Source organism: Nycticebus coucang, chromosome 14 (assembly GCF_027406575.1).
Source record: "Nycticebus coucang isolate mNycCou1 chromosome 14, mNycCou1.pri, whole genome shotgun sequence".
NCBI classification, from domain to species: domain Eukaryota; kingdom Metazoa; phylum Chordata; class Mammalia; order Primates; family Lorisidae; genus Nycticebus; species Nycticebus coucang.
The window spans coordinates 82,076,474-82,090,502 of record NC_069793.1 but is presented as its reverse complement, the minus strand read 5'-3'; the positions used below and the strand labels follow the sequence as shown (position 1 = coordinate 82,090,502).

Genomic DNA, 14,029 nt, shown 5'->3' with positions numbered 1-14,029 from the left:
CAAGACCAGAGATGTTGGCGTGGATGTGGAGAAAAGGGAACACTTCTACACTGCTGGTGGGAATGCAAATTAATACATTCCTTCTGAAAAGATGTTTGGAGAACACTTAGAGATCTAAAAACAGATGTGCCATTCAATCCTATAATTCCTCTACTAGGCATATACCCAGAAGACCAAAAATCACATCATAACAATGATATTTGCACCAGAATGTTTATTGCAGCCCAATTCATAATTGCTAAGTCATGGAAAAAGCCCAAGTGCCCATCAATCCACGAATGGATTAATAAATTGTGGTATATGTACACAATGGAATATTATGCAGCCTAAAAGAAAGATGAAGACTTTACCTCTTTCATGTTTACATGGATGGATCTGGAATATATTCTTCTTAGTAAAGTATCTTAAGAATGGAAGAAAAAGTATCCAATCTACTCAGCCCTACTGTGAAACTAATTTATGGCTTTCACATGAAAGCTATAACCCAGTTATAACCTAAGAATAGGGGAAAGGGGAAAGGGAGGGGAGGGAGGGGGGAGGTGGGCAGAGGGAGGGTGATTGTTGGAATTACACCTGCGGTGTATCTTACAAAGGTCAATGTGAAACTTAGTAAATGTAGAATGTAAATGTCTTAACACAATAACTAAGTAAAGGCCAGGAAGGCTATGTTAACCAGTGTGATGAAAATGTGTCAAACGGTCTATAAAACCAGTGTATGGTGCCCCATGATTGCATTAATGTACACAGCTATGATTTAATAATAAAAAAAAATGAAAACAAAACAAAACAAAAAACTTTGCCTGTGTCTTTGGCTAAGAGACAGAGTCCAGGCAGCCCAACTAAGGCCGGAGAAACTAACCTGAGATTTTAGCTGGCGCCTACTTTAGGTGAGGGATGGAGATTGAATTTGGCCATGTTAATTACTGGCTAAAACAAAAATAACACTTTGTAGATGAATATGTATATAACAGAATATAGAGTCCCTACTACATGTCACTTATAATGTTCAATATACAATTCAAAACTGCTGTAAAGAAACAGAAACATGATTCACACTTAAGAGAAAAACCTATCAATAAAGATAAACTCCGCAATTAGCTAAATATTGGAATTAGCTGGCCAAGACTTTTAAAGCAGCTATTATAACTATACTCAAGAACAGGTGTCCTCAAACTGAGGCCCGCTGGCCACATGAAGTGGTGTGAATTGTATTTGTTCCCATTTTGTTTTTTACTTCAAAATACGATATGTGCAGTGTACATAGGAATTTGTTCATAGTTTTTTTTTTAAACTATACTCCGGCCTCCAACGGTCTGAGGAACAGTGAATTGGCCCCCTGTTTAAAAAGTTTGAGGATGCCTGCTCAAGAACATAATGAAAATATGCTCACGATGAATTAGAAACAGAAGATTTTAGCAGATAAATAGAAATTTAAAAAATAAAGCAAATTAGCTGGCTCATATACAATTGAAACATTCAATATCTGAAATAAAAATTCCCTAGGTAAACTTCACAGTAGATTGTAGGTGACAGAAGAAAGGGTAAGTCAGATTGAAGAAAGTCAGTAGAAACCACTGCTTGGCAGAAAGAAGAAAGACTAAAAAAAAAAAAAAATGACGAGCTCCTCAAGGATAAGTGGGATAATGTCAAAGGTATAATACATGTGTAATTGGAGTCCCTAACAACAGGGGTTAGAAAATAGGGCAGAAAACACTTTTTGAAAAAATTATAGGTAAAAGCTCCCCAAATTTATTGAAAGCATGCCTCCATAGATTTAAGAAGCTCAGTGAATCCCTGAACAGGGTAAGTACAAAGATAACTGCCTCAAAATTCAGGAGAAAAACCACAAAAACAAAACCTATGGTAATACCTATAATCTTTTGGTGCATAACCTCCTGGTCTTTTCTACTCATCACCATCCTCCTTCTTGCTCTAACCTCTATGGAGATGTGTATTCACAGACACTTTTTTTTTCTTTTGAGACAGAGACTCAAGCTGTCTCCCTGGATAAAGTGCTGTGGCATCACAGCTCACAGCAACCTCCAACTCCTGGACTCAAGCAATTCTCCTGCCTCCGCCTCCCAAGTAGCTGGGACTACAGGCACTCACGACAACGCCTGGCTATTTTTTGGTTGCAGCCATCATTGTTTGGTGGGCCCAGGCTGGATTATTCGAACCTGCCAGCTCAGGTGTATGTAGCTGGCACCTTAGCCACTAGAGCCACAGGCGCTGAGCCCACAGACACTTTAAGATCTACTTCTTTTCAAATCAGGGATGCAAGTGATATTGTTGGTTCTTTGACAATGATTTTGAGACTAGAAAGCCAAGTTTGAAAATGATGTGATGCGGTGCATCTTACAAGGGTACATGTGAAACTTACTAAATGTAGATAAATGTCTTAACACAATAACTAAGAAAAATGCCACGAAGGCTATGTTAACCAGTGTGATGAAAATATGCCAAATGGTCTATAAAACCAGTGTATGGTGCTCCATGATTACATTAATGTACACAGCTATGATTTAATTAAAAAAAAAGACAATGATGTGATGGAAAGAGGTGGGATTTCTTATAAGCTAATTATGTATAAAATTATATAACATAAAATCCCAAATGGGCATTTCAAGAAAATAAAAGTCAGTGTTGCTGGACAAAATAGAGAAATAGGTGGCTCAGCGCTTGTAGCTCAGTGGCTAGGGCGCCAGCCACATACACCAGAGCTGATGGGTTTGAACTCAGCCCCGGCCTGCCAAACAACAATGACAACTACAACAACAACAACAAAAATAGCTGGGCATTGTAGCAGGTACCTGTATTCCCACTACTTGGGAGGCTGAGGCAAGAGAATAACTTAAGCCCAAGAGTTTGAGGTTGCTGTGAACTGTGACACCACAGCACTTGACCGAGGGTGACATAGTGGAGACTCATTCTCAAAAAAAAAAAAAAAAAAATCGAGAAAGAGGGAGTCATGCTTGTAATCCTAGCCCTCTGGGAGGCTGAGGCAGGTGGATTGCTTGAGCTCAGGACTTGGACACCAGTCTGAGCAAGAGCGAGACCCCCCCATCTCTAAAAAATAGCCCAGCATTGTGGGGGTACCTGTAGTCCCAGCTTCTCAGGAGGCTGAGGCAAGAGGATCTCTTGAGCCCAAGAGTTTGAGGTTGCTGTGAGCTACGACATGCTGGCACTCTACTGATGGTGACAGAATAAGACTGTTCAGAAAAAAAAAAAAGAGGGCGAATATTTAGAATGTTAAAAGTCTTTTATTATTGAAAAAAAATTGGCTCATTCTAGATACTTTCGAAATTAACTTCAAGCAGCATATGTTAAAGATATAAATATTTTGGACTTAGCTTTCTTATTTATAGTTAAGCACATTATTTTTTACCTATAAAATACTAACATGGATTTTATATAGGTTTCAATTCAAGTTTTGTGGCTGAGTCTCTCTATGGGGCCAAATAATTTTTGACCAATTTTCTTTTTTTAAATTCTGAATTGGCTCAGTGTGTGTGGGTTATTTAGTTAGGATATAGATTTACTTCTTTGTCATTTGGAGAAGGCACAAAGTATTATTATGGATAGAGAAGACCTGCAATGAAAATCTATCTTCCATCATCTATCACCCCCCTTTTGTCTAATGAGATACTGCTATCATCTCCTGATGAAATGTTCTACAGAACCTCGCCCTGTCATGCAACTTCTGCAGGTCTCACAGGAGCGATCTGAGTTCAAGCAATATTAGTTCCTGTTCTATTTTTCCATTTGTTTATGATCATGTATTTTAATGATCCTCTGTTTCCTATGGGTTGTATCAACCTGGAGACTAATTCAAAAGAGTTGAATTTTTTTTTTTTTTTAAGTTTTAGTTGAATGTGCAATTCTCTTCTGAAAAAGCCTATCTTCAAATCCTGTGTTGAAAAGACTATTTATGATTAGCAGAGGGCCTGGCACATTGTGGGCATGAAATAAAATTGTGCCTTTTCTAGCAGGCCTCAACTAAAGTGCTAATTTTATTTCTTTAAACTCACCTTTTGAATGACTCTTACTCTGCTTTGTCAGTGATGGGGAGGGTGAAGATGCACCGCGCACAGGATGGGCACGCAAACGATTCTCAGCGTGGTAACTCGTGATCAGAGGGGGAACACGAACAACAAAGTGTCACGGATTGAGGGAGGACACTGAAGACCAGAGAGTGCTCTGGACATCCCTCTTCCTTCCTACCTGGCCACACTGTCCTGAATTTTAATATCTGGGTTCTCCTCCATGCCAATCTCTCCTCCTGCCTCTAACTCTAACTAGCTCTGCTGCTTGGATCAACTCACTTCCCTCTCTGGGTCTGATTCTCCTTCTGTAGATGAATTGGGTCAAACTAGATGAGAGCCAGGGTGGCTTCAAACTAATGTACAGACCCTCTTCCCTGCTTACCCTCTTCTCCATAACTCCATTACACTCAACCTCAGCTTCCTGGATTAGGGGCCGGGGGTGACCATCAAGGATTTACGGGAGAGGGATGTCCCAGACCCCTCAGTTTGTATTCTTCCTGAAATCGGAGCCCCTATTGACTACTATCCATGCTGTTGAGCCTACAGAAGGCAACAGTGTGTGGTCCACCTCAGGCCACGTGTAGGAAGGCCTGGCTCATAAACACATGGACGGGTAGGCTGTGGCTAGCCTGGATTTGGTTGTGACCTCCAGATCAAGATACTTCTGCTTGAGAGCTGATATTAAACGGTGCCTGTCTTTGGTGAAGTCACTTAACTACAGATAATCTTATCTCCTAATCTGTAGAGTGAGGATCATAACATCTGTGCTAACAACTTACAGGATTGTATGAAGACCAAACTGAGAAAACTCATTCAGTACACATCTTTTTTTTTTCCTTAAAAAGGTAATTATAAACTATAATATGCATATGGGTCCACTCAGGAATCTTGTTAAGGCACAATTCTGATTGAGAATTCTGGCTGCCACTGCTGCTGCTCATGTGGGCCACATTCTGATGAGCAAGGATGAAAACCAATATAGCTTCTGGAAATGGAAAAAAAATTAATGAATTATCTAAACCTCACCACCCTCACGTCTTTCACTTCTGATATTTTCAGTTACATTCTATATTTTGTCCATTTTTATTCAAATCTCACAAACAGCAAAGTTGCTTAATTAGAATTCTTGAGTAGCTGCACAATATTCCATAGTGTTGAAATAGCATCAGTTATCCAGCTGCTTTACTGGTGTTGGACTAGGGAGTCTTAGGGAAGCAGCCGGGATCCTTCAGGGATAGCTGAAGGGCATTTCTTATTTCCTCCTGTTCCTCCCCAGGATCAATCTGTAGGAGTAACCTGCTCAAGAATATGAACATCTTCATGAATTCCTAGTTATTTTTGTTTGTCTTTTCTTCTTCTTTTTAATTTTTTTTAGAGACAAGGTCTCTGTTGCTCAGGCTGTTCTCAAATCCTGGCCTCAAGCCGTCTTCCTGCCTCAGCCTTTCAAGTAGCTGCATAGCTGGAACTGCAGACACAAGCCACCACATCCAGCTGAATTCCCATTACTCTTGACACATTATTTTCCAAAAGCCCAACAAATTATAAATATGTACTATCTTAATTATTAAAAATACACATCCCCCCTTATACATTGTTGGTGGGAATGTAGAATGGTGCAGCTGCTATGGAAAACAGTATGGCATTTCCTCAAAAAATTAAAAATAGTACTACTATCCAGTAATCCCACTTCTGGGTATTTATTAAAAAGAATTGAAATCAGGATCTTAAAGAAAAATTTGCACTCCCACATTCCATAGCAGTATTAGTCACAGTAGACAAGATGTGGAAACAACCTAAGTGTCCACTGATAGGTGGGCAGATAAAGCAAATATGTTATATGCACACAATGGAATGTTTCTCAGCCTTAAAAAAGAAGGAAATCCTGCCATATGTGACAACGTGAATGAACTTCAGGACATTGTGCTAAGTGAAATAAGTCAGTCACGGAAGGACAAATACTGCCCGATTCCACTTACATGAAGTATCTGAAATGGTCAAGCTCTCAATGAGCAGGAGTAGGGTGGTGGTTGCTAGAGGTTGTGGGGGGACAGGAAAAAATGGTGAGTTGCCGTTGAACTAGGTATAAAGTTTCAGTTATGCAGAAAGTTCTGGAGATCTGCCTCCATAACACTGCACCTATACTTAACAATACTGTGTTCTGCACTTGAAATTTGTTAAGAGGGCAGATCTCACGCTAAATGTTCTTAACTCAATAAGAAAATACATGTTCCTTATAGAAAAGTATGAAAAATGATAACTGCCCTAACACCACTACTAACATTTCCTTTGTTTCTTCAGTCATTGATTTATTCAATAGCCACTTATTCTACCCTTAGAATGTACCAGGTAACATGCTATGCCTTGAGGATGCTGCAGGGAACTTGTTTTCTAGGCAGACGTACAAAATCATCTACCTATATATAAGAAAATTATATATCATACAAAAATAGACATGTACATATACATACTGCAAGATGCAAGATGTTTTTATTCACAGCATTGTATGTAAATGGAGAAAACCAAAACCAAAACCAAAACCAAACGGAAACCTCATCCTTGGTCGAGCCCAGCGAGGCCAGCAGTTTTGTGACGCTCCCAGGTGAACACGAATACTAATGAAGATGCGCCCTTTCTTTTATGCAGCCTACACCCTAGGCCATGTACGAAGCACGTAGAAGCCATCAGATATCTGACAGGGGGTCCTCTGGACTAAGGGGAACCTATCACCAGGGTAGAGGGAATGGAACCCCCCTTGTTGTAGTTTCCTCTGGAAATCCGGATGTTGTCTCTGCTGTGGGCTGGGAAGAATCAACCAACGTGAGGTGGTGTATTCACAGGGCGTGGCACCAAGCGAGCGCTCCCGGAATAGACAGGACTGTTGTATAGTCATGAGTGCTGATGACCGAGGCCGTCGGGTTTAGTCCTCATCCTGTCTCCAGCCAGCAGCGCCTTTGGGGGCAACAGTGTTCTCCCTGGACAGGACGGGAATTGAGAAGAGGCTGTTCAGAGCTGGGAACTCTCAGCAAGCCACCAGGCACAGCTGAGTCCGACCAGGCGAGCCACTGCGGGGCTGGAAGGGCCGGCGACCTGGCCGACCCGGCCGACCCTGTGCCCGGCCTGCAGGGGCCGCTCCTTCCCGGGCAGCGCCCGCCACGGGCCGCGCAGGGCCTGGTGAGCGCGGGGTTGCCGCTGCTGGGCCAGATGTCGCCGGGGCTTGCAGACCGGAGCTCGCTGGGGACCTGAGGGAGTGTTGCGCGTGGAGCCGAGGAAGGCCTTTGGGTGGCCAAGCCGGGTGACTTAGGGCATTGAGGAAAACGGTAACTGCAAGATTTGGCTTCCTCGGGACGCCGGAGGAAGAAGGCGCCGGCGCGCGTCCTTCTCCAATCCCGGCGTGGCTCCTCCAGGGCGCAGACTTCACTTAGAAGCTGTACTCTGGCCTCCGCACTCCTCGGTTCCTAGAACCCTTTCTGGCGTGGTGGGAGCGCGCCTGAGAAATCCTGGAGATGTCTTGCTACCTCTTCAGGGCGCCACCCATCTCCGTTTGGCTCCAAGTGGGCTCTCAAGATAATTGTTGGACGGATGGACGGACGGACCGACGGATGGATGAATGAATGAATGAATGGAGTCTGCACCTACTTTCACTGTCATCTTTGGGGTCTAGTCCAGGGCACTAGCAAGCTCAGGAGATCTCATCCATCGCCACCTTCCTTGTTCACTCTGTTCATATCTCCACAAAATTGTCAGGGTGGCGTTGCTCACAAAGGGTCGTGCAAAGGAATCTTGTCTCAGATCAGGGCAGGATGATGAAGTGGGCAGAAACCCTCGCTGAGGGCGACTTGGTTCTCCCTGCTCACTTGCTAGGAGCGCTCCCTTTTCCACATCTTGAGGACTCAGGCATCTATTCCTGCCTTCTATTAAGCTCAACGACAAATTCATCACATGTAAATGTGGACACTTTCTGGAAATAAGTGTGAGGGAATTTGTTAAAGAGAAGCTTTAAAAGGGGAGTCAAGCTTGCAAGCGCTGCCAGGCCTTTCACTCATTTCAGGGCAGCTGGAGGACGTCACTGTGGTTAAAGTGAGTGTGTCCCAACCCAGTTCTTTAAAACGTAGAACACAGGATTCATTCCTCCTGGGAGCTAACGAGTCTGAAAGGAGTGAGATCTTTAGCTGCATTTTATTTTGTGTCTTCTTGTGGCGGGGACTATTTGTGTTCATGTATGACACTCCATCCTCCCGAGGGCACAGGAACAAAAGCGTCCATGATGTGCTCACGGTGTGTTTTTATGGTACATGTTTCCTGCCCTACGCTTCCACGTGTTTAAACCTCATAACCCTGTGGCAGGAAGAGATTATTATTTTCATTTTCTGGGTTATCACTTTAGATACTAGCAGCCTTTATGTGCTGGGCATCGGAGGTATAAAGAGAAGTAAGGTCCCATCTCTGCCCTTAGCAGTCAGTCTAGGGAGGGGAAAAGACATGTGACTAGATCATCTCAGTATGATACCTTACCTACTGGGCGGCAGATCCAGACTGCTGCCTGTTTTTGAAAATAAAGTTTTATTGGGACACAGGTATGCTCATTTATTTACATTGAATATATTGTCCATGGCTGCTTTTGTGCTGCAACAACAGAGTTTAATAGTTGTGACAGAGGCTAAAATATTTACTATTGACCCTTTACAGAAAAAATTCGACAACACATGAGGTAGAGGAATCATACTCAGGTGGGCTGGCACTTAGTCCCACCTGGGGGGTTCAGCCAGGCCTGCTGGAAGAGATACTGCTGGAGCTAAAAGCAGAAGGGTGCTCTTACTGCTGTGGGATTTATTTATTTATTTATTTATTTTGTAGAGACAGAGTCTCATTGCCCTTGGTAGAGTGCTGTGACGTCACAGCTCACAGCAACCTCCAACTCCTGGGCTTAGGCGATTCTCTTGCCTCAGCCTCCTGAGTAGCTGGGACTACAGGTGCCCGCCACAGCGCCCGGCTATTTTTTGTTGTTGTTGTTGTTGTTGCAGTTTTGGCAGGGACCGGGTTTGCACCTGTCCCCCTCGGTATTTGGGGCTGCCGCTCTACCCACTGAGCCACAGGAGCTGCCCTGAAGGGTTCTCTTACTGTTGAGGGGTTTAGGAGGACAAGATGGGCATCCCAGGCACAGGAAAGAAATAGACAACAGAGTGGTCTGTGGGGAGAACTACAAGTAGTTTGTGATTACTAGGATGCAATGTGCAACATGAGGATGAAGCAGATGGGGAAGGAAACTAGGCTAGAGTTGGGCGACTTGCTGGGGTTGTGTGTCTAGGTGGAGCAGGGCTAGAATCCAAGTTTTCTCACTTGCAGTCCTTTGGAAGGACAGCAAAGACACAACATCTATAGTGTCACTCCTTCAACCCTTGGCAGGGCAGCCAGTGCTAACTGATCACAGAACTCTTTCCTGCCAGGCTCAACTACCTTATGTCTACTCCAGGTAGCCACTAAACAGAGCAAGCATGCTTGTCTAATCTGTTTGCTATCCCTTATCTACGTCATTCCAGCCACAGTGAGAAGGTTTTAGATTTGTTTTTCTCTGAAGCAATTAGAAAACTTCTAAAAGCAAAAGCTACAAAGTCCAGCAGTCCCATTTCAGCACATTCTAAATTACTGCTTACCCTGCCTGCGCCAGGTCATACATCAAGAGGTTTACATGCTTTATCTCTCTTAATCCTCACTTCAAGGCCAGGAGGGAGGGAGAATAAATAGAACATTTACTCAGCATTTTAATTATTCAAAAAGATTTTTGAAGGATTATTTGTTAAAAATTACAATAATTGAGGAACAACTTGGTGTAGTGGTGGTATATCTGGCTGGGTTTGTAAATGACCACTGGGCTTGCCCGAGAGGCTCAGCCAGCATCATACAACATAGTTGCTTTGATAGGAATCATTACAGTTGATTACAGTGAACTTGTGGTCTGTAGCTGGTAAAACAGAAGCTGGAATGGTTCTTGTTTGTTTCTATTTTGGTGAATAGCATGTCTTTTAAACTGTTTAACTGTGATTGTGCAAACTGACCTTAGACATCTCTCCCTTAATCAATGTAATAGATTAGAACACATACACAAATAGAGGGGGGAAAGAAAAAAGAAAGAGGAAAGAAGGAAGGGAGGGAAAATATATCCAGGGGGTGCTGGAACCGAATCAAATGGTAATAAGAGAAGTTCTATTTGTCTGTCTATCTATCTATCTATCTATCTATCTATCTATCTATCTATCTATCTATCAATCATCTATCTATCTACCTATCTTGAGAAAGATTCTCAGTCACCTTAGAGTAGAGTGACTAGAGTATATTCTTTCAGTTCTGGCTACAGGAGTAGATAATCTCATAATTTTCTTCAAACCAGCCATTCTCTCATTCTCTAAACATTTATCACACATGCATTCTGCTCAGCCGGGAGCTGTGTTATGAACCACATAACCCTCTACTGGGTTACTCTGGTTCATTTGGTGAGGATCAAAGTCCTGTCCACCACTAAAAACTAAGTTCTTAGATTTGGGGGAAATTTTTTTTTTTGATGATAAGGGACTCCTGTTATGTTGATTTCTAGTGCACAAGATACTTTCTGCCGTGTTTTGTATTTGGCATACAATACACTTAAAATGTGTGTATTGGTGGTCAATGTCCCCATGAGGCTTACTATCTATCAGGGGTAGGGGTCAGACATTAAGGAAGCAAGCACATGAGTTAGAACAAGTGCTAATGAGAAAAAGACTAGGCTATTATGAGTGTCAATAGTTGTGAGCCTGATCTAATTTGGACTGGGAGAGAGGACCGGCATTTTTATTAAGAAAGAGACAATGATGTGGGGACTGGAAGGAGTGGGGACTAACCAAGCAAAGAGTCTGGGGAAGACATTCCAGGCACAGGGAATAGCATATGTGTAGACTCTGAACTGAAAAGAAGGGAATGTTGCTTATAAACTGTTGGCATGTAAATGCAGCTGTGGCAAAATAATGGCAAGGAAGAGTGACACAATGAGGGTGGTGAGGTGGGTCAGAGTCACACCATTCAGGGCCCTGCATAGCACCTGGAAAAAACTAGGGATTTCATTCTGGGTGCAGTGGGAAGGCATGGACAGGTGGTAGGCAGAGAGAGGAATAGTATGATCTGCTTACTTTAAAAATAGCTCCTACTGCTGAAACAGCCTGGAGGGGTATAGCCGCTCAGTGCACAGCCGGTGGGCAGCAGTCAGAGCGAGGTTCAAACCGTAACCCTGAGTGCAAGGAGAACAGCTCCAGTGAAGGGACAAAGGAGTCGAGCAGCAACTCCCTCAGCCACAGTAGACGTGGGGCTCAGGAGCTCGGCCACCACCACCGCCGCGAGGCTCTAGATACTTCCCACAGAAAGAAGACCAGAGATAGCCACTGCAATCATCGGAGGGCTGAGGCCCAATCCAAGCTTCTGGAAGAGGCAAAACATGAGACCAAAAAGCGAAAGAGTCCTTCAGCTGGGTTGGAAGGGGCTTCCAGTGTTGAAAAACAGCTGCTTCCCAACATCTATGCACATCCTAGAGGAGGACCAAGGGGTTATCAGCCGTCTCCTCGAAAACTACACTTCTGGAGCAAGCTGACCCAGCCAAAGATCACCTGGCGCCTTCCACTGGACCAACCCGAGCTGGATGAAGTCACACCATGCATCAAGCAGGGAAGCCCCAATGGCTACGCAGTCCTCCTGGCCCCCAGTGGGCCTGGCACTGAGGGGACACCCACAGTGGAAGCAGGCCTGCAGAGATGGCTTCTCAGGAACCTGGTCTCCTACTTGAAACAGAAACAGGCTGCAGGGGTGATCAGCCTGCCGGTGGGAGGGTCCGAGGGCAGAGACAGCACAGGCATGCTCTCTGCCTTCCCGCCCTGTGACTTGTGACAGCAGTACCTACAGTCATCACTAAGAACGTAGGGCAAGCTAGAAGAAGAACACCTGGTGATGGTCATAGTCAGAGATACTGCCCAGCCCAACCTGGCTTTTCCAGCTCCATGTTTATGTCACAAAAGCAGTTATTTTAAAATCTGATCCCCTCTCTACCCTACCACTGGGCATGTGCAAACCACCTCTTCCTCCTACCAAGTTTCCTGCCTCGGAGGCGGAATGTGGCTTACAGATCTTAAAAAAAGCACAGTGTCTGTGATTGCAGGAGAGGAGGGCATTGAGGAGGAAACAGTAAATCAAATTTTAAAGATCTGAACAACTTAAAGAACTGAGAGTCCAGTCTTCAGTTGACTACCAGTGAAAGGGAAGGTATCTCAGGAGACATGTCCTTAGGGCCCATTGATTTAGAAACATCTCTGTTTTCAGAGCGGTGTTTAGTCAGCCCCGTCCCTTTTTAACTCAATTTCCTACTTTCTCCCCTCACCGACCATACATTCCTTGTTTATCTGATCTGCCCCCTTTTTGTATATTTTTTTAAAGACAAGTAAAAACATCTTGAAAAATCCAGCCTTCTTAGTGTCACTTGTCATTAGTTTCTCTTCCCAATTTACTTCTTGGCTGAAGCCTCCCTTGGGGTAGTATTTTTTTCTTGAATTTTTAGAGTTAGGTTTATTCTTATTCTCCCCTCCCAACTCCTCAGAGGCAGGGGTGGGGTTGGGAAGAGATCAGCACAGGAATGTATGCCGATGAGGGCTGGGTTTGTGGAAGGAGATGAGGGACAAATAGCCCCCAACTTCATGCTGTGGACATGGTGGCAGGTCAGCTGGGACTTACAGAGTGTCCTTTGTCTGCTGGGTGTTCCTGGAAATAGAATGATGTCTTGGAAACTGTGTGACCTAATGGTCAGATTACCAGGGTTTGATTTCTAATCACTGTCTAATCCAATAACTCTGGGCCACAAAGAAATTAACACAGATGAGGCCCTATGACTGCCAGACAACACACATAAATGCTCTTGGGCACTCGGAAAGGGTGGCATTGTTTCTCCATGTACCGTCCAAGAAATGAAGTTTCAGAGAAGTTAAATGACAGTACCCCAGGACCTATAGCTGGTAAGCCTCACTTTTCAATTCATTAAAGTAACATGTCATTGGATGAGAAAGTGATTTTTAAATAGTTGAACTTCCATGAAGATGTGGCATAATTTGTACATAAAACCCAAAAATCTGTCAGTGAGTGCCTATGAAGGGTTTCTAGAATGGGCCCTGGATCTCATGTGTTCTTAGGAAGTTGTTCCAGCAAATGTAAACCATTTACTTCATCCGGAAATGGGTCCTCTGCCTCATTCCTCCTGGTCTCGGTCACCCCACTCCCAACTCCTGTTCTGCATTCCCCTCAGCAGACCTGCTATCAGGAGGCCCCCTTCCCCACTCATCTCCCTTTGCCCGGAAAGCCTCTGCCCTCCTCATTCTCGTTTGAGTTCCTAATCAATGATGAACTCAGATTCTTTCTGTGGTCTCAGTACATATGTCACATCTTCAATGTGACACACTCATCTCCCACCCAAAACACACGTCCCAGAGGCCAAGGAGCCAGGAAGGAATGACAGCAGCTCCATTTGCTCTTTCCTCAGACCGATAGCTGTGGTCAAGAGACAATTCTCAAAGGGACTCTTTCCTTAATAACTACATTCAATGGAAAAAGGAGTCCCTAGCTGATCCCCAATAAAAATATTTATATTAATATTTATTATGCCTACATATCAAGTAGGGTCTCCTGAATCATACCAGCCCTCTGAAATAATTTTTATACCATTCTTCTTGAAAGATATATACAAGTTAGAATAATTCAGTTGTCCCATCTGGTTCAGTTTTGGGGCCTTCTTTATTATTACTAGTTTTAATGTCCATGGAAATAGAGGTGAAAACCCTTCCCCACCTCTTCATTGCACTAGTGACATTGTAAACATTGACCTAAATTATAACCATTAGGTTCTCATTGAAATAAAAGGTCTGCCCTAGGGTTGAAATTCCTAACTTACATGTAAGAGGAGCCTCCAATTAAAGACTTCTAAGGAG

At 43.6% G+C, this 14,029-nt stretch overlaps 1 pseudogene; it reads left to right on the top strand.

The window, feature by feature from the left end:
• Positions 1-8,258: 8,258 nt before the first annotated feature.
• LOC128564544 (putative RNA-binding protein 15B) lies at positions 8,259-12,095 on the top strand (annotated as a pseudogene).
• Positions 12,096-14,029: the final 1,934 nt, after the last annotated feature.